Source organism: Pteronotus mesoamericanus, unplaced genomic scaffold, assembly GCF_021234165.1.
Source record: "Pteronotus mesoamericanus isolate MK-2021 breed Mesoamerican mustached bat unplaced genomic scaffold, CSHL_Meso_final contig_74, whole genome shotgun sequence".
Classification (NCBI taxonomy): domain Eukaryota; kingdom Metazoa; phylum Chordata; class Mammalia; order Chiroptera; family Mormoopidae; genus Pteronotus; species Pteronotus mesoamericanus.
In genome coordinates, this window is record NW_026555247.1 from 16,110,872 (window position 1) to 16,130,131 (window position 19,260).

Consider the following 19,260-nt stretch of genomic DNA (forward strand, 5'->3'; position numbering starts at 1 on the left):
ATTTCTAGCAGAGAAGACACGTTTTTAAAAGCTTTTACTCAACCCCCCTGAGCTCACCGTTTTCTCAGTGAGGTTATGAGTGTCAGGTCATCTCTCCATCAATGGGCCTGGGCTGAAATTTAATAGGCACCTTATCCTGCTGGATAAGGGAAGACGTGGAAAAACCAGAACTACTAACCCCATCTAGTGTGAGCTGTATTGCACTGCCCCGCGTTACAGGCAGAGACAAGAAGGCCTGCATCCAATGGTTTCATGTAGCTACACTGCTACTGACACCAACATGCATAGCGCCCACCTGCCTAAGGGACCAGAGCGTGCAAGGACAAGAAAACATAGGCTTAAAACACAGGGCTTACACCATGGTTACCCATCTTTTGAGGGAGGTCAGAGCAACCCTCTGGTCTTACTTGGATCTCACATGTTACCCAGTCCACATTTTAAATGTTACTGTGTCCACTTTGGATGGCCAAAGGAATAACAAACTATAAAGACAGGACAAATGTAAAGCATGGGTTCTGCTATGGCCCAAACACTAAATCTGAACCCTGGACTCTGAAAGTGAATCTGATACCACTCTCTCTGCACTGCTTCCCTGACTCATGGCCATTTGGCTGCAGTTCCTCATCCATCACACCGAAGAAGAAGGGGGCCACTCTTCCTTCCACCTGCTTTATAGTGAAGGATATATGATTAAAATAGGTAAAAGCTTAAGTGAAAATCATTATCAAAAATGTCTCAGAATTATAATGCACATGGTATTTCTCATGCATGCAGTTTGCCTCATGTTATTTTTTTTGCTTCAGAATTTTACTTTTGTATATTTAGCACTGTGAATATCCTATTCTAGAATAGAAAGGGCAATCTATGCCTACTGTGGGAAGTAACAGATGGATAGAGGAGGATTCTAAGAAGCAGAGTGGTTAGGCTCAGTTTGAATGAAAGTACTGGATTTCCATTTAATTAAAGCCATCACATTAGATAGTTTCTGAGGATTATTTTTATAGAAGCCCAAATCAAAGAACCATAGCTTGCATCATTACTATTCTTAACATATACCACCAAAATCCCATTATCTGCCAGCTTAAAATTTTTCAAAAGCCCTTAGAATTCACATAATGGGTCTTTTGGTAGTTTGCCTTTCTTAAGAAAAGCAGTGTTTTACACCATGCACAATACTCAAGATTCAGTGTTATTTGACCCCTTTTACTAGCCAGATATTCTCATTTGGTTTTGGTTTCCCTGGTGTGTGCTCAGCTCTGCTTCTTGACAATCCCCGCCTTCCCTCAAGGGAGTTGAACTGGGCAGCCTCTTGCCCCCGCCCCCTCTGTTGCCCCTGGGAAGGCCCTGAGCCCAACCCCCACCCTGAGACCTCTATCTGAGGAAGTGCTGGTGGAGGCGGGGATCTCTGGAAGGCTCTTATCCAGTAAGATCACTCTAAGGATTAATAGCCTGTGACCTTCTGTTAATGCTTACAAGCTGCTTTATTCCTAGAAAGCTGTGAGCCTCCCACACTAAAGAATGTGATATACAACTTCGATATCTCTAAGTAGCCAGGGAGTTTGGAATTTAGGATACAGTACATTCTGAAAATCCAAAACTAGCTTAGTCAACTCGTGAGAGGAAAAACTGAGTTCAGGTCCCAACGGTGTTCTCTTGGAAAAGCTGGGAGCAGCTGGGGAGACAGTAATTCCTGTCTCTTTGTGAGGAGAATGCTTTAACCTTGTGTTGATCAGAAGCTAATTGGCTAGATACATAGCGCTAAAGAAAGAGCCCTTTACTTTTTCAATGGTATGGCATGACAATATTTTTACAAACTTTTTTTTTTTCATTTTGATATCCCTCTCATGTGCCTGTGGCTTCATGGTCATGCAAAAAGCAGTATTGGGGCGGGGGCGGCTTGAATTACTAGTTTGTTTAAAGAAAGAGGATTTGCGATTTCTACAGGATGAGGGGAAAGAACTTCTGTAGAAATAAAGAATGTGCTTTGTTAAAGAGTTTGACCATGTCATGACTCTTATTCTAACAAAGATATTTGGTCTTTTCAATGACAACAAAGCCAACAAGCCCAGAGAAAGCATCTGACTTAAAGCTGCTTGTTTCTGAGGAGCCAGTTAGTGAGTGCTCCAAGTGAGAAGAGTCCGCGTGGTCTCTTAGTGTGAAGGGAGCCTCTGCAAGCCCCTCTGTATGTAGGTTAGACTACGGAACACCTGCCTTGGCACCCATGAAAACCACCAAGGATGAAATTCTATCCCTGTGCAAATAATAAGATATGGGAATTTTGGAAATTCTTAGACAGCATAAACAGGAAGGTATGAGATAATCATTTCCAAAATGCAGAGTTATCATACTGCTATTTAGGAGTCACTTCTGGTTTTAAGTGTGGGTATTTGTATCCGTATTATGCATTCTAATGAAGAGTTGGGAAGGTAAATGTAGAAGGGATGGCAGAAGGGAAAATTTCCAGTAGGCAAACTTGGTCAACAGATTGTTGGCAGTGGTTTTTGCATGCTAAAATAGTAGATGAGACTTTTATTTTTCCTGGATGTGTGCAAAGTGGAGCAAATTCCTGACCCTGTCTCGCCCACTGCTTTGGGGCTTTTGTTCTTTTCTGGAAAAGGGAATTATCTTGTGCAATGCTAATTGCTGCCTGATCTCCTGATTTTTTAAAATTAAACTTTTCATTTTGAGACAATTATACATTAACATGAGTTGTAAGAAACAATCAGAGATATTTCATGTACTCTTTATTCAGTTCCCCCTCCATGGCAACATCTTGAAAATCTATACTACAGTGTTAACTAGGATATTGACATCCATGAATGTTCAAGGTACAGAACATTTTCATCACCACAAGGATCCCTCACGTTGCCCTTTTATGACCATGTATGACCTCTTCCCTGCAGCCCTCCCTCCTTAGCCCCTGGCAGCCATTAACCTATGGTTGCCATTTTTATAGTTTTCTCATTTCAAGAATGTAAAGTAAATGGAATCACACAGTGTATAACCTATGAGATGGGCTTTTTTCACGAAGCATAATTCTCTGGAAATTCACCCAGGTTTTTATAAATATCAATAGTTGGTTTCTTTTTATTGCTGAGGAATATTCCATGGCATGGATGGATGTACCACAGTTGTTTAACCATCAACCTGTCAAATGATATCTGAGTTGTCTCCAGTTTTTTACCAATATGAATAAATCTGCCCTAAACATACATTTTAACTTCTCTGGAAAAATTCCTAGGGTTCAATTAGTGGGTTGTAAGGTAATTGCATGTTTAGTTGGGTTTTTTAAAGTCAAATGTTTTCCAGAGTAGCTGAACCATTGTACAGTCTCAAAAGCAATATATGAATGATCTAGTTTCTTCTCATCCTCATCAGTATGTCCTGTTGTCACTGTTTATTTTAGCCATTCTGATTAAGTTTGTAGTGATAGCTCATTATGGTTTTTAGTTTTCTCTTACCTATTGGATAATGATGTTGAATATCACTTCATGTGCTTCTTTGCTATCTATATATTCTCCTCAGTTAAATATCTCTTCAAGTGTTTTGTCCATTTTCCAATTGTTTGGTGTTTTTACTGTTGAATTTTGAGAATCCTTAATTCTAGATACTAGTCCTTTGTCAGATATGTGGTTTGCAAATATTTTCTCCTAATTTATACCTTATATTTACATCTACTTCACATGGACAAAGTTCTAAATTTTGGTGAAGTCAAATTTATCACTTTTCCCTTTGATGGATTGTGTTTTGGGGGTTGAGGCTGAGAACTCTTTGCCAGGCCCTAGATTCCAAACATTTTTCTCCTATTTTTGCTAAACGTTTCATAGTCCTTACATTTTACATTTATGTAATGATCCATTTTGAGTTAATCTTCATATAAAGTGTGAAACTCTTGGGCAGTAACTGCTCTACATCTGCCAAACACCACAGAAAAAACTGTCGCCTCTTCACTGCCACCCCAGCTGGAGGGACCCTAGACCTCCATCCTTGCCAGGCTGTCTTATTGAGCAACTCCTAGATCCCAGAGCCATAGCTCTCCAGGTGTTTCAAATCAGTGGCAAAGGCCTGGCTTTTCAGGAGGCGTGGTGTGGGTGAGACGGAGCTGATACTGGAGCCTGTCTGTCAGACTCGGTTAGGACCTGGCTGCATGACATTGGGCAAACGCTCCACTGCTCTTAGCCTCAGTTTTTTCCTTTGTAATAAGGTGGCTTTAAGGACTAAATTAGATAAAATATGTGAAATGACTTGTGCAGGGGTATTCAATAAATGATCTCATTCTTCTCCAAACAGACCCATTGCAGCTGTTGGAAAATTAGCAATGGGTTGTTGTCAGAGAACAGAAAAAAGGCAATTGTGCACAGCCAGCCCTGAATTTTCTAAGGGCTAATTATCTGGTTTATAGATAAACTAGGAACCGTATGCTCTTGCTTCCCAGCTTGGTGGCCAGTGCTTCAACTGGTACCCAGCAGCTATGATACTAGGCAAAGACCACAAATGAAATATTTATTATTTTTTTCTTTTTAATCCTCACCTGAGGATATTTTTTTCATTGTTTTTAGAGAGAGAGTAAGAGAAAGAAACATCGATGTGAGAGGGAAACATTCATTGGTTGTCTTCTCGTACATGCCTCAGCCAGAGATCACACCCAAAACCCGGGCATGTGCCCTGACCAAGAATCAAACCCGTGACCTTCAGCCTACGGGTCAACGCTCAAACCAACTAAGCCACACTAGCCAGGGCAACTTTATTCTGATTGGAAGACTTAGGAAAATAAATTGACATGGATGGGAACAGATTTTCTTTAAACTTTTTTTCTGTTTTATTGGATTTTGTTGAATTATGGGAAAAAATGTGAACTATCCATAAAATTAAATTCTACTATAAAACACATAAAGAAATTCTACCTGTTCTATCTAAAGGAAAAAATTAGCAGATTACCAGAGTATAGTTCTTGAAACCTTTCATGTTAAATTTTCTGATTTATTTTTTAAATATATGTATTTCATTGATTATGCTATTACAGTTGTCCCATTTTTTTCTCCCCTTTATTCCCCTCTGCCCTGAATGGCCCGTCCCCCCGCCCCCCGCCCCCCGCCCCCCGCCCCCCGCCCCCCCCGCCCCGCACCAGCATTCTACCCACTTAGTTCGTGTCCATGGGTCATACACAGAAGTTCTTTGGATTCTCCATTTCCTTTACATTCTTAACCTCCCCCTGTCTTTTTTGTACCTACTATTTATGCTTCTTATTCCCTGTACCTTTTCCCCCATTCTCCCTGCACTTCCTCCCCTTTGATCTCCATTTCTGTGATTCTGTTCCTATTCTAGTTGTTTGCTTAGTTTGTTTTTTTGTTTTTGTTTTTGTTTTAAGTTCAGTTGCTAATAATTGTGAGTTTGTTATTCATCATTTTTGATCTCCTTTTTTTCCTTAGATAAGTCCCTTTAATATTTCATAAAATAAGGGTTTGGTGATGATGAATTCCTTTCACTTGACCTTATCTGGGAAGCATTTTATCTGCCCTTCCATTCTAAATGATAGTTTTGCTAGAGAGAGTAATCTTGGATGCAGGTCTTTGCTTTTCATGACTTTGAATACTTCTTGCCAGCCCCTTCTTTCCTGCAAGGTTTCTTTTGAGAAACCAGCTGATAGTCTTACGGGAACTACTTTCTAGGTAGCTGTCTCCCTTTCTCTTGCTGCTTTTAAGATTCTCTCCTTATCTTTAATCGTGGGTAATATAATTATAATGTGTCTTAGTGTGTGCTTCCTTGGCTCCAACTTCTTTGGGACTCTCTGAGTTTCCTAGACTTCCTGGAAGTCTATTTCCTTGGCCCAACTGGGGAAGTTCTCCTTCATTATTTTTTCAAATAATTTTTTTTTCCTGAAACTTTCCAACAATAGAATTTATTTTTTACCAGTTCAGACATATATTCAAATGATAGTTTTATATTATATGTAGTATTTTTTTATTTATTCTTTTTTAATTTTAATTTATTTTTTCAAATACATTTGTCTCTGCCTACCCCCCACCACTTTCCCTTGCCCCCTTCCTCCTTCCCTCCCTCAGCTCTTCCCCTTTGGTTTTGTCCATGAGTCCTTGCTCTGTGTTCCTTGACTTTCCCCTTCCCTTCCTTTTCCCTGCCACCCCACCTCCTTCCCTCTTGTCTCTGTTGATTTCTTTTCCTTTCAGTGTTGCTGGTCTTATTTTCCTTGCATCTTTGTATTGTTGGTTAGGTTCCGCTTATAGGTGAGATCATATGGTATTTGTCTTTCGCCCCCTGGCTTATTTCGCTTAGCATGATGCTCTCCAGTTCCATCCATGCTGTCGCGAAGTTTAGTAGTTCTTTTTTTCTTTCTGCTGCGTAGTATTCCATGGTGTATATGTACCATGATTTTTTGACCCAATCATCTACTGATGGGCATTTAGGTTGCTTCCAACACTTGGCTATTGTAAATTGTGCTGCTATGAACATTGGGGTGCATAGGTTCTTTTGTATTGGCGTTTTGGTGTTCTTAGGGTATAGTCCCAGCAGGGGAATCACTGGATCCAAAGGCAGTTCCATTTTCAGCTTTTTGAGGAAATTCCACACTGCTTTCCACAGTGGCTGCACCAGTCTGCATTCCCACCAACAGTGGACTAGGGTTCCCTTTTCTCCACAGCCTCGCCAGCACCTGTTGTTTGTGGATCTGTTTATGATGGCCATTCTGACCGGTGTGAGGTGGTACCTCATGGTGGTTTTTGATCTGCATTTCTCTGATGGCTAGTGATGCTGAGCATCCTTTCAAATGCCTCTGGGCCCTCTGTATCTCCTCCTTGGAAAAGCGTCTGCCAGGTCCTTTGCCCATTTTTTGATTGGATCATTTGTCTTCTTGGAGTGGAGTCGAGTGAGTTCTTTATATATCTTGGAGATCAAACCTCTATCTGATGTATCATTAGCGAATATATTTTCCCATAGAGTTGGCTCCCTTTTCATTTTGCTGATGTTTTCTTTAGCCGTGCAGAAGCTTCTTATTTTGATGAGATCCCACTTGTTTATTCTTTCCTTTATGTCCCTTGCTTTAGGAGACATATCAGTGAAAAAATGGCTGCATGGGATATCTGAGAGTTTCCTGCCAATGTTCTCCTCTAGGACTTTGATGGTGTTGCGACTTCTATTTAAGTCTTTTATCCATCTTGAGTTTATTTTTGTGTATGGTGTCAGCTGATGATCCAATTTCAATGTTTTGCATGTAGCCGTCCAGCTCTCCCAACACCATTTGTTGAAGAGGCTATTATTGCTCCATTTTATGCTTCTGCCCCCTTTGTCAAATATTAGATGTCCATAGAGACCTGGGCTTATTTCTGGGCTTTCTATTCTGTTCCACTGGTCTATGGGTCTGTTCTTGTGCCAGTACCAGATTGTTTTGAGTATGGTGGCTTTGTAGTATAGTTTGATGTCCGGTATTGTGATCCTCCCTATTTTATTTTTCTTTCTCAAAATTGCTGTGGCTATTTGGGGTCGTTTATGGTTCCATATAAATTTTGAAATGTCTGTTCTATTTCTGTGAAATATGTCATTGGTATCCTAATAGGGATTGCGTTGAATCTATACATTGCTTTGGGTAGTATGGACATTTTGATGGTTTTAATTCTTCCAATCCATGAGCACGGTATATGCTTCCATTTATTTGTGTCTTCCTTAATTTCTTTCTTCAATGTTGTATAGTTTTCTGCGTACAGGTCTTTTATGTCTTTGGTTAAATTTATTCCTAGGTACTTTATTTTTCTTCTTGCTATATCGAATGGTATTTTTCTTCTGATTTCTTCTTCTTCTATTGCATTGCTGGTGTACAAAAACGCCTTTGATTTCTGAATGTTGACTTTGTATCCTGCTGTTTTGCCAAATTCACTTATTAGGTTGAGTTTTTTGGTAGAGTCTACAGGGTTCTCTATGTACACTATCATGTCATCTGCAAACAATGATAGCTTTACTTCCTCCTTTACTATTTTATCTCTTTCTCTTGTCTGACTGCTGTGGCTAGGACTTCCAATACGATGTTGAAAAGAAGTGGTGAGAGCAGACATCCTTGTCATGTTCCCGATCTTAGTGGGAAAGCTTTCTGTTTTTGCCCGTTGAGTATGATATTGGCTGTAGGTTTTTCATATATAGCCTTTATTACGTTGAGGAATGCCCCATTTATTCCCATTTTGCTGAGTGTTTTGATCATAAATGGGTGCTGTACCTTGTCAAATGCTTTTTCTGCATCTATTGAGATGATCATGCGGTTTTTGTCTTTTCTTTTATTTATGTGATGTATCACGGTTACTGATTTGCGTATATTGAACCATCCCTGCATCCCTGGGATGAATCCCACTTGATTGTGGTGGATAATCTTTTTAATGTATTGCTGGATGCGGTTTGCCAATATTTTGTTGAGGATTTTAGCATCTATGTTCATCAGCTAAATTGGCCTGTAGTTTTCTTTCTTTGTAGGGTTTTTATCTCGTTTTGGGATCAGGGTGATGCTGGCCTCATAGAAAGAGTCTGGGAGTCTTCTCTCCTCTTGGATTTTTTGGAATAGTCTGAGAAGGACAGGGGTTAGCTCTTCCTTAAATGTTTTGTAAAATTCTCCTGTGAAACCGTCTGGCCCTGGGCTTTTGTGTGCCGGGAGTTTCTCGATCACTGCTTCAGTTTCCCCAGCTGTTATCGGTCTGTTCAAGCTTTCTGTTTCTTCCTCCTTCAGTGTTGGAAGATTATACTTTTTTAAAAATTTGTCCATTTCATCAAGATTTTCAAATTTCTTGGCATATAATTATCCATAGTAGTTTCTGACGATCCTTTGTATTTCTGTGGCATCAGTTGTTATTTCTCCTCTTTCATTTCTGATATCATTAATTTGGGTCCTCTCCCTTTTTTTCTTGATGAGTCTGCTTAAAGGCAATTTTATTTATCTTTTCAAAGAACCAGCTTCTGGATTGGTTGATCCTCTGAATTGTTCTTTTCGTCTCTATGCCATTCAGTTCTGCTCTAATCTTGACTATTTCCTTCCTTCTACTTGCTCTGGAATTTATTTGTTGTTGTTTCTCCAGTTCTTGAAGTTGTAGTGTTAGGTCTTTTATTTGAAATGTTTCTATCTTTTTTAGGTAAGCCTGTATTGCTATGAACTTCCCTCTCAGGACTGCCTTTGCTGTGTCCCATAGGTTTTGGACTGTTGTGTGTTCATTTTCATTTGTTTCCAGAAATTTTTTGATGTCTTCTCTTATCTCATTATTGACCCATTCATTGTTTAATAGCCTACTGTTCAGTCGCCATGAGTTTGCAAGTTTTTGAAGTTTCTCTTTGATGTTGATTTCCAGTTTCAGTCCCTTGTGGTCTGAGTAAAAGTTTGGTATTTTTTCAATTTTCCTGAATTTGCTGAGGTTTGCTTTGTGTCCTATCATGTGGTCTATCTTTGAAAAACTGCCATGAGCATTTGAAAAGAATGTGTATCAAATAACTTTTTGATTTCTTGCTCTTCCTCTTCTCTTTCTGATACCCCTATGATTCAGATGTTGGATCATTTAAAGTTGTCCCAGAGGTTCCTAAGCCTCTCCTCATTTTTCCTGAATTCTTGTTTCTTTTTTCTGTTCTGGTTGAATGTTTATCTCTTCCTTCTTCACCAAATCATAGATTTGAGTCCCAGTTTCCTTCCCTTGACTGTTGGTTCCCTGTATATTTTTCTTTATTTCACTTTGCATAGCCTTCACTTTTTTCGTCCATTTTGCAACCATAGTCAACCAATTCAATGAGCATCCATTGTACCAGTGTTTTGAACTGTGCATCTGATAGGTTGGCTATCTGTTCATTGCTTAGTTCTATTTTTGGAGCTTTGATCTGTTCTTTCATTTGTGCCATATTTCTTTATCTTAGCATGCCTGTTACATTGGAAGGGGCGGAGCCTTAGGTATTCACCAGGGCTGGGCAACCCAGGTAGCTAAGATGTGATGCTGTATGTGGGGGAGGGGTCTGAGAGGGAACCATGCCACTTGCTCAGCTCTTGGCAGGCTCTCAGTCACTTCCCCCACTACCCACAAGCAAATTGGGCCCTTCTAGTCCTGATTCCCAGGTGGGGGGGGGGTTTGTGTACATTCTAGGACCCTGTGGGTCTCTCCAGCAAACACTCCCATGAGGCTGGGTGTTTTTCCCACTGCTGCATCCCTCACAGATTTTTACAGCCAAAGTTTTTGAGGATCTCTTTGCCCGCACTGGAGCCCTGGATTGCTCAGTCTGTCTCACTCCCCAGCTCTTCCTCCCAGTTTATCCACACGCAAATATGGGACTGCCCAGTCCTCCAGCCACTGCCTTACCGCGCCGCCTCTCTGCTCTTGCTTCCCATCTGCACCCCTCCTACCAGTCTAGATGAATGTTTCTTCAACTTCTTAGTTGTTGGACCTCCATACCGTTCAGTTTTCTGGCAGTTCTGGTTATTGTTTGTTTTTAAATTTGTTGTTGTCCTTTTGGTTGTGTGAGGAGGCAAAATGTATCTACCTACTCTTCCATCTTGGCCAGAAGTTGGAATTTTCTGATTTTTAAAGAAGCCAAATTTTACAAATTACATTTGAGCACCCTTATTGAGTAGTGTAACATTGAAAATTCAGCTATCACCTTTACTTTTATTCTCTCGGCACTTACCATTTTATTTGCATTTTTTTTTCTTTTATCATCTCCTCTTTCTCCTATCAAAAAAGTACAAAATACCTCCTTCCTTACTTTATTAAAATCTGTCTCTCAGTGATATCTCCAGAGCTATGTCTGGGATTAATCATGCTGTGTTGGATCGACCACAAATATTTTATTTTTACACAGTTGATGTTAAACTAAGCACCAAAGGCATTTTTAAAAATGGCCATATACCGAAAACACAGAGGACCAATGTGCAGGGGAAGGTGGGGCAGGGTCACTTCTAAATTGTTTCTTGGGGTCGTGGGAAGGCTGTTAAGGATCATGCATAGATGCATCTTAGGTCCTTTTTAGCAGCATCTGCTTGAGTCTTCTCAGTTTTTATCCACCCCACTACTAGCACTGGACCCTCAAAACCTGGAACGTGCACACATTTCTCAGCCTCTAGAATTGGATCTGCCCTTCATCACTTTATGGTCTTATCCTTTAGCAACAGCATGTTGTAAAGAGAAATAGTTAATTCACATAAAGAAAGTAAATTATTACTTGTGAGTGTATGTATTTTGAAGTTTGATCCTGATACTGTTTCTAATGCTTATCCTGTTAGAATTAAACACAAATCTTTTGACTAACAGACTAAGCCTGTGTTGATACTACATGTAAAACCTGCACATTAACCTAAGTTTGGGGAAGTCAGTATTTTAATTGGTTTTGGCATCTGATACCCCACAAGAGGCACTGCTTCCTGGGTTATCTGCTAATACATGATTCTTATCACATCAGACAATCAGAGGGCGGGGTAGGAAGGTAAAAAAAAAACCCTCATGGGACTAACATTATACTAAATAGCCACAAACTACCATAAATCCACTTAAGAATAGATTTAAAAATATAGATTGACAACCCTATTGTTCGGCTAACTTAATCTCCCTCATGGTAAAATCAGCTGAATTTGGATATTTTGTGTGCGTGTTTTCTTTCATTTCCTTTTGCATTGTTGGCCACGCCCAATGAACTAATTTAACTCTTGGCTCCTATGTTTTCATCATATTAAATGCTTGCTCTCAATTCCTTTTTTTCATCTTTACTATCCCAGCATCCCACCTCTCAGAGGAGCAGTTCGTCGCGACCGCCAGGGAGAGAGCCTGGATGCCCAAGGTAAGGTTCAAATGTGCGTTGTGTTGTATGACTTAGAGATTAAATTGTTTACAGGTTAAATTGGAGTACTATTAATGCCTTGGTACCAAATTGGTCCTCAAAATTGCATTATACAACTGAAGTAAATATTTGAGTAAATATGCTTTGTTAAAACATTATTTTCCAAACTATATTCCATTTCCCACGAGTACTAAGGGCTAATTAACTGCTATCAGCAATTCCTCAAAGAAAGGTCAAGCCAATTAAAGTTTAATTTTAGAGCTCTAATTAATGATAAATGGAAGAAGAGAATATCGGGATACAGTCAAATATTGTCATGACATTTCTAATTGTAAGTGGTCATTGGGTCCTGTTAAAAATCAAGGCAATTGCACTGTTGACTTTACAACAGAGAGAGATGGGTATTTGGAAAAAGTGACAAAGACCTGGGATGCCTCATGTTTTCAGTTTGGGATTTGTGTTGAGACAATCTTTTGACCTTCAGTAATTTCCTGCTGGTACTGAGTCTCTATATGTCTTCAAGGTTCAGTTGAGGAGCTCCCTAGAACAAAGGAACAATTAACCGAAATTCCACCAGATGGCAATATTTGGAAAGCCATCTAGAGAGGTTTCACCGTGATGCGCTATTATTGTTCGGAGAATAGCCTCACAAAGTGTAACGTCCTAGTTTTCATCAAAGCTGCTCCACACGTCTTTTGTTTTACTTCTTTCCCCCCCACCCCCGCAACATCAAAATTTTTACGAGGAGAGGAAAAGGAGTGTGGGGTGTATGTGTTATTCTCTTTTGGTTTTCATTCTGGAATTAAATTAGAACTTCACTCTTAAATAATTCTTTAAAATAAACTGCATTGGTGAGTGTTAAAAGCTCAAATCAATGGATAACATACCATATTTGTCTTGAGGTTTCTTTGTGATAAATAGTATGGTTGATGATCATTTGTAAATAAATTATTTTAGAAAAGAAACCTAAAATTCTTCTCCTAAAGTGAAATATGCAGATACAAAATTATTTGTATTAAATTGAAATAATTTATTTAAGGAGTATGAGTCATCTTTTCCCCTTTTGCTCTAATGAAAGTGGAAATACTGCCCCATGAGTGGTGTCCACACAGCTGGACTTTTCCAGGACCAGAGCTGGCTCTCAGGCAGAGTTGGGACAGAGGGCATGGAAAGGCATCTGAGGGCAATTGAAATAGGAAAACCAAGAAGAGAAGTCACCAAAGCTTACTGTGTACACATAAAAGCAGTTCCTGGACAGATGTTCAGTGCCCTTTGAAGTCTGCTCTCAGCTACTTGCCCTAGAAGAGAGTGTACTATGTCCAGTGTCTGGGACAGTCCTGCTTTACCTCTGTTGTCCCTGTGTAGGGTCTGTTTAGCACCTCCTTTGCCCTCAAATATCTTAGGGCAATTACATAATTTGTCATCCAAACTATCTCCCAGGTTGGCATATTTGGAGGAAAAGTAATAGAAAAAGGTGACCCAATACTTAAATTGGGTATCTATCAGTGTTTTTATGTATCTGAGGCTGCAGAACAAATGTCTCCTTTTCTGTGAAAAGCCACAGTTAATATTTTCTGCTTTGTTAGCTATACGGTCACTGCCACAACTATTCAACTCCTTGTAGTGTGAAAAGAGCCATATACAATACATAAGTGACTGTATTCCAATAAATCTTTATTTGCAAAAACAGGTCATAGTTTACAGACCCCTGTGAAATAATAGATGATAACAGCATACGAAATGGTAGAGAACAAAGAAGTCAGCCATTTTTAATTTCTCTCCTCTTCACACACCTGCTGGGTATGTGAAACATCTTTATTTAATCTTCTCAGGAACCAGTAGTTATAGTTTCTTTGAGGGAGTCATCTCATCATCAGTTGTATGGTTCCATGAGATTTCTCGGCTGGGTCTAGCTGCTTGCTTTTCATTCAATTTCTACACCATACACAACATGTCTCTGCTTTATGCCTCATGACCAGAATAGCATCCCTATTCAGGTACCACCGGAATCCTAGAATAGTGTCCTGGAGCAAAAACTACTTAGTAGACAATTTAATTTCATGCTTTAATCCTCACTTAATAATTGTCTATAGAAAATATAGCCACATTAAAGAAAGGGTAATGGTGACTATACCAAAAGTTTTATACAAAGAAACAATACGTTTAATGGAAACTGGAAAAAAAAGAAAAGAACCTGTAACATTATCCAAAATAACTATTTTTTTATTTTTGCATATTTGCTCTTTCTCTAAGTATTCCTATTTTTCTATAGTGGATGTCATAGTGCATATGGACTTTGTATTTTACTTAGCAATATTCACAAGCATCTTTCATGTGTCCTCAGAACTATCTCTAGAATAGTAGAATAGCATTATATTATATCCATGTGCAATAATACTTTCCAATTTTTCACCTAAAAATGCTATACTAATTTCTTCTAGACATTTTTGATTTGGTTAGATTGGTTTGGTTCAGTTTACCTTGGGGTTTTTGTTTAGTTTTGTCCATCTATTTCCTTAAGATTATTATTAAAGGATATAATCATTTTAACCAAGTTTACCATATTTTTTCCCAAAAGGTTTGGAGTACAACATTTATAAACACTTGCAGTTTTCGGGTACTGTTCTCACCATAACTTTATCAAAAACAGCATTTATATCCATAATATTTATTGAATATATATATGTGCAAATAACTATGCTCATTGCATGCGTGTGTGTGTGTGTGTGTGTGTGTGTGTGTGTGTGTGAATAATGTGCTCATTCCACAAACATTTATTGAGCCTATAATGAACTAGCTTTTGCAGGGTATCAATGGTGGGGTTTCAGTGGTGATTAAGGGATAGCTTCTAGCTCAGAGATTTTGGCTTTATTGGGGAGCAAAGATCGATGCATCAATATCTATAATCAGATTGACATATCATAGGAGAAATATAGGTAAAGTATTACGGGAGTTTGGAAGGAGTTGGGGAGGTAGAGATGGCACCCAAGTGGAGCCTTGAAAGTAAGCTGTATCAGAGCTGGTGAGATTTGCTATTCATTCCATAAACATTAATTGCCAGATATTAAAAGCTAAAGATACAAAGGTGAAAAGACAGAGCTCTTAGAGCTTTTGTCTTGTGAAGAGCCTTTAAAAAAAACATTCTGAGTGTGATAAGTGGGACGGCTCATCTGGCAGAGGACACATGGGGGTAGGGATGAAGTGGAGTTTCCTTTAGGGTGACATTGGTTACCCTATGGGGTCATACAGGTTCACGTGTACGTTACTGTGACACATGATCTGTGTATTGCATTTTGCGTCCACTACCCATAGTCAAATCACCTTCTGTCACCATATATGTGGCCCCCTTTACTCTCTAACACCCTCCCCACCCTCTTTCCTCTGCTAACCACCATGCTTGTTGTCTGTCTGAGTCTCTGAGTTCCAGTTTTATGTCCCACATGCGAGTGAAATCATAGGGTTGTTAGCTTTTCTGACTGACTTGTTTCACTTACCGTAATATCCCCAAGGTCCATCCATGTTGTCACAAATGGCAGTATGTCATCTTTTCTTATGGCCGAGTAGCATTTCACTTTGTGTGTGTGTGTGTGTGTGTGTGTGTGTGTGTGTGTGTGTGTGTGTAAAGTTTTCTTTATGCAGCCCTTTGTTGAAGGACACCTTGGTTGTGAGTAATGCTGGAGTGGACATAGGGGTGCATATATCTTTACAAGTAAGTGTTTGCGAGTTTTTCAGGTAGATACCCAGAAGAGAAATTGCTGTGTCATATGGTAACTCTACTTTGAGTTTTTTGAGGAATGAACCACCATACTGTTTTCAAAACAGGTAATAACACATGTTGGAGAAGTTGTGGAGAAAAAGGAACCCTCACTCACTGCTGGTGGGAATGTACACTGGGGTTTCCTTTGATAAAAGCTTCTTCAGGGCTCCTCTTTTGGCACAATCTTCATCAGTTATTGTCAGGATCTGCAGGAGATCTGCCTCTGGAAGTCTGAAGGTTATTCTAAGTTGAACTGACCAACATTTCCATTAAAATTGGCCTCCATTTACAGCTCGTAACCCCAGTGAGTACATGTACTGAGAATGCATATGATCAGCAATAGCCTCTCTCCCAGCCCTCACCAGCTGCGGACTGCAGCTAACTGCTAGGAACTGCAGGGTCTCCTTTGTGTCTTGTGTTTTAAGCAGCTGAAAGGAACCTGAACAGTAATCTAATCCAACTCATTTTATAGATGAGCATTCTTGGGTGAGGAGAGTTGAGTGACTAGCCTGTCGTCAGGCATTTGGTGACAAGCCACGGCACCAGACCCCTGGCTTCTGACTCTCACATGCGTGTTCTATACTTACTGCTCTGACTTTTCCCTGCCTCATCTTACTGTAGTGGTAATAGGAACTAAAAAGAGAATTAGCATAAGCATTCCTTGTGCACACAAGAACAATATGTATTTTACCCATCTCAGACTGCAGCAAAAAACTTAAATTTTTCAATTAAAATTTTCTGTCCCTTACCTCTTTTAGGAACTGTGCACATAATTTGACCTCACTGAGTTATTACATCCTGAGTTTGTTGGGGGAATAATTTGAGGCGATGTAAGTGTTGGATGTATCACGGGCACTCGGAAAGTGTTTGTTTGCTTCTCCTTCCCTCCTAGAGCTGCTGGTTCTTCACAGATTTCCTTTTGTTTATTAATGAGGTTACTTTCTAAGACTCATAAAAATTAAATGATGGAATGAGAGTACCTTTTTAAAAGCGTTGGTGCAGAGCCTAATGTTGTCATATCTGAATTTCACTTAACTATGTTTAAGTAAATATTTAGAGGTTTTTATTCATGGTTCTTATTTTCGTCAGCAGGTTATTTGATGATTTGTGGATGTTTCGGTAAGACTTAAGAATTCATTTATTTCTTTTCTATGATTTGCTTTTAAATGATTTGCTAAATATAGAGAAATAATAAAGAAAATATGGCTAAATATTATCAATTACTGAATATAGCTGGTGGGAATGATTATACATTATACTATCATACATTTTTTTCTACTTTTCTGGTTGTTTGAAAGGTCCCAGGACAAACCTTTTTTTTTTTTTTTTTTTTTTTTTTTTTGGAAGAATTATGTCTTAAATATCAAGCCTCTGCTATAGCCTCATCAGTGTGCAAGGTGGAAAGGATACATTTTGAGCAAAAAGTCAAGGTCTCAGCTCAGTGGAGCTGTGAACCACTGCAGGGACATCAATGAATACAGGGTGCAAAGCACTGCAGTGGGAAGGCAGGATGCTGTGAGGCCCCAACAGCAACTGCAAAGCCAGAACTAGTGCAGAGAAATCACACAATGTTTCCGCGGGATGGTGATGTCTATTCCGAGACCGGAAGGAAAAGGAGGCGCTAGCAGGTGTTGGCAAGGGGGACTGCAGAGAAGGGGGAACAGTTTGGGCAGAAAGAAGAGCAACTTCAAAGACCTGGAGAGGAAAAATGATAAGAAGCATATGATATATTAGCAAAATTAAAAGAGTTTCAGTAATGAGCTGCCCCATCAAGGAAGGAGTGAAAGATGAGGCTGGATAGACAGATCCAGAAAGGCCTTGTGAAGCCAGTGAAGAACTTTGGGTTGTATCCTGAAAGCAATGGTTGAAGTATTTAAGTAGAAATGTAAAACTACCAGTTTTATACCATCTTCAGTCACTCTGGGAGCTGTGTGAAAAATTATCAGTTGGGGATAAAGTTAGAAATAGAGAGACTAAGTAATGATAAACATTTGATTCGGGTGGTGACAGCTGGAATATGGAGAAGTGGATGGATTTGAGGACAATTTAGAAGGCAAAACAGACAGGATTGGGTAAGGAAGAGGTCAAGGATTCATTCATTCATTTGATACTTGAATTCAGTGCTTGCTTACTATGTGGTAAGCACTATTTCAGTGCTGAGAAGAAAAATAAAGTAAGGGAAAGCACTACCGGAAATCCAGGGTGAGGTGTTGCTATTTTACACGGAGGGGAGTAATGGGCAGGTCTTTCACAGGAATACACATCACTTTTTAAGGACCCTGCTTCAAGGATACCAAAGTGAGAAATAGTCACCTGGGGACCTTGCAGTTCAGTGAGCTCCCTGGAATCTCCGCCAGTGCTATGGTTGGCATAGGATGATACCCAGGTGCCTGCTATAAGTAAGTGGGGGATTTGGTGGTAGTATTTACTGACATAGGAAACACAGGGCGAGGGAACATTGCAAGTGGGAGGGCAAGAAGCAGAAACTCAGTATTGAACATGTTGAGTTTAGGTGACTCCGAAGTCCTAGAGGATATATAGAGGGATTTGGGATCTGAACCCCAAAAAACAGAAAAAGGAACCACAAGCATACTTTTGGGAGTCACTGGCATGTAAGCATTTGGTAATATTGCCCAAGGAGAGTATAGAATGAGAAAAGGAAGTCCAGAGTAGAACCTTAAAGGTCACTAATATTTAAGAGGGAGATTAAGAAAGAGAGAGACCATACCCATGTTTGTGGCAGCATTATTTACAGTAGCCAAAAAGTGGAAGCAACCTAAGCGTTCATTGACACGTCAATGAATAAACAAAATATGGCATATACATACAAGTAATGGAATACTATTCAGCCTTAAAAAGGAAGGAAATTCTGTTACATGCTACAACGTGGGTGAACCTTGAGGACGTTACATTAAATGAAATGTCAGTCCCAAAGAGACAAATACTGTATGATCCTGTTTATATGAGTTACCTAGAGTAGTAAAATTCCTAGAGACAGAAAGTAGAATGGTGGTTGCCTGGGACTAGGGGGAGGGAGATAGGGAAAGTTACTGTGTTTTAGAAGGCAAAACAGTTCTGGAGAGGACGCTAATGATGGTTGCACAACAATGTGAATGTACTTACTAACACTGAACTTGCACATTTCAGTGGTCAAAATGGTAAATTTTTGTGTTATATGTATTTTACTGGGGCAGGGGAAGTAGCTGATAATCTTGATGAGGATAATTTCAATGGGATGGCCAAAGTGGAACCCTGGAGTGAGGGAGAAATGGAGACGTGGAAAGAGTAGGTTTAGATAAGCCTTAATACATTTGGCGATAAAGATGAGAAGAGAAAGAGGGACCTGTGGGGAAGAAGAGAGGACTTAAGCGAGAGGAGTCCTGACCCGTTCAGATGCTGCTGGGAAGGAACTAGTAGGGGTATGTGTAAGAGACCTGTAAAAGGTTACAGAGCAGGTCTTGAGAAGGCAGGAGGCAACTGGCCAGGATACACCTCTTCACTCAAGAAGCAGAATAAGACAACTACCTTTCAGGGAAATGTGAAGGTCGGGGCAGGACACAAATTCTTGCCTAATGGCGTCAATGCCCTCCATGAAATCAGAGGCAAGCTGAAGGAGGTGCGGGGGAAAGGTCAGAGGTGTAAAGAAACTGGGAAAGCATTGAAATGCCCAGTGTATGAATAATGGCAGGGCGCTGACCAGGGAAACAGAC

General features: G+C 39.8%; 1 protein-coding gene across 2 annotated transcripts in view; it reads left to right on the top strand.

Moving 5' to 3' along the window:
- The window catches only part of MAPRE2 (microtubule associated protein RP/EB family member 2), a 141,144-nt gene that overhangs the window by 14,757 nt on the left and 107,127 nt on the right, over window positions 1-19,260 (top strand). For both annotated transcript variants that reach the window (XM_054583523.1, XM_054583520.1), the window contains exon 2: window positions 11,732-11,793. The gene's annotated coding sequence lies outside the window, so the exon portion shown is untranslated. The remainder of the gene's footprint in view (window positions 1-11,731; window positions 11,794-19,260) is intronic.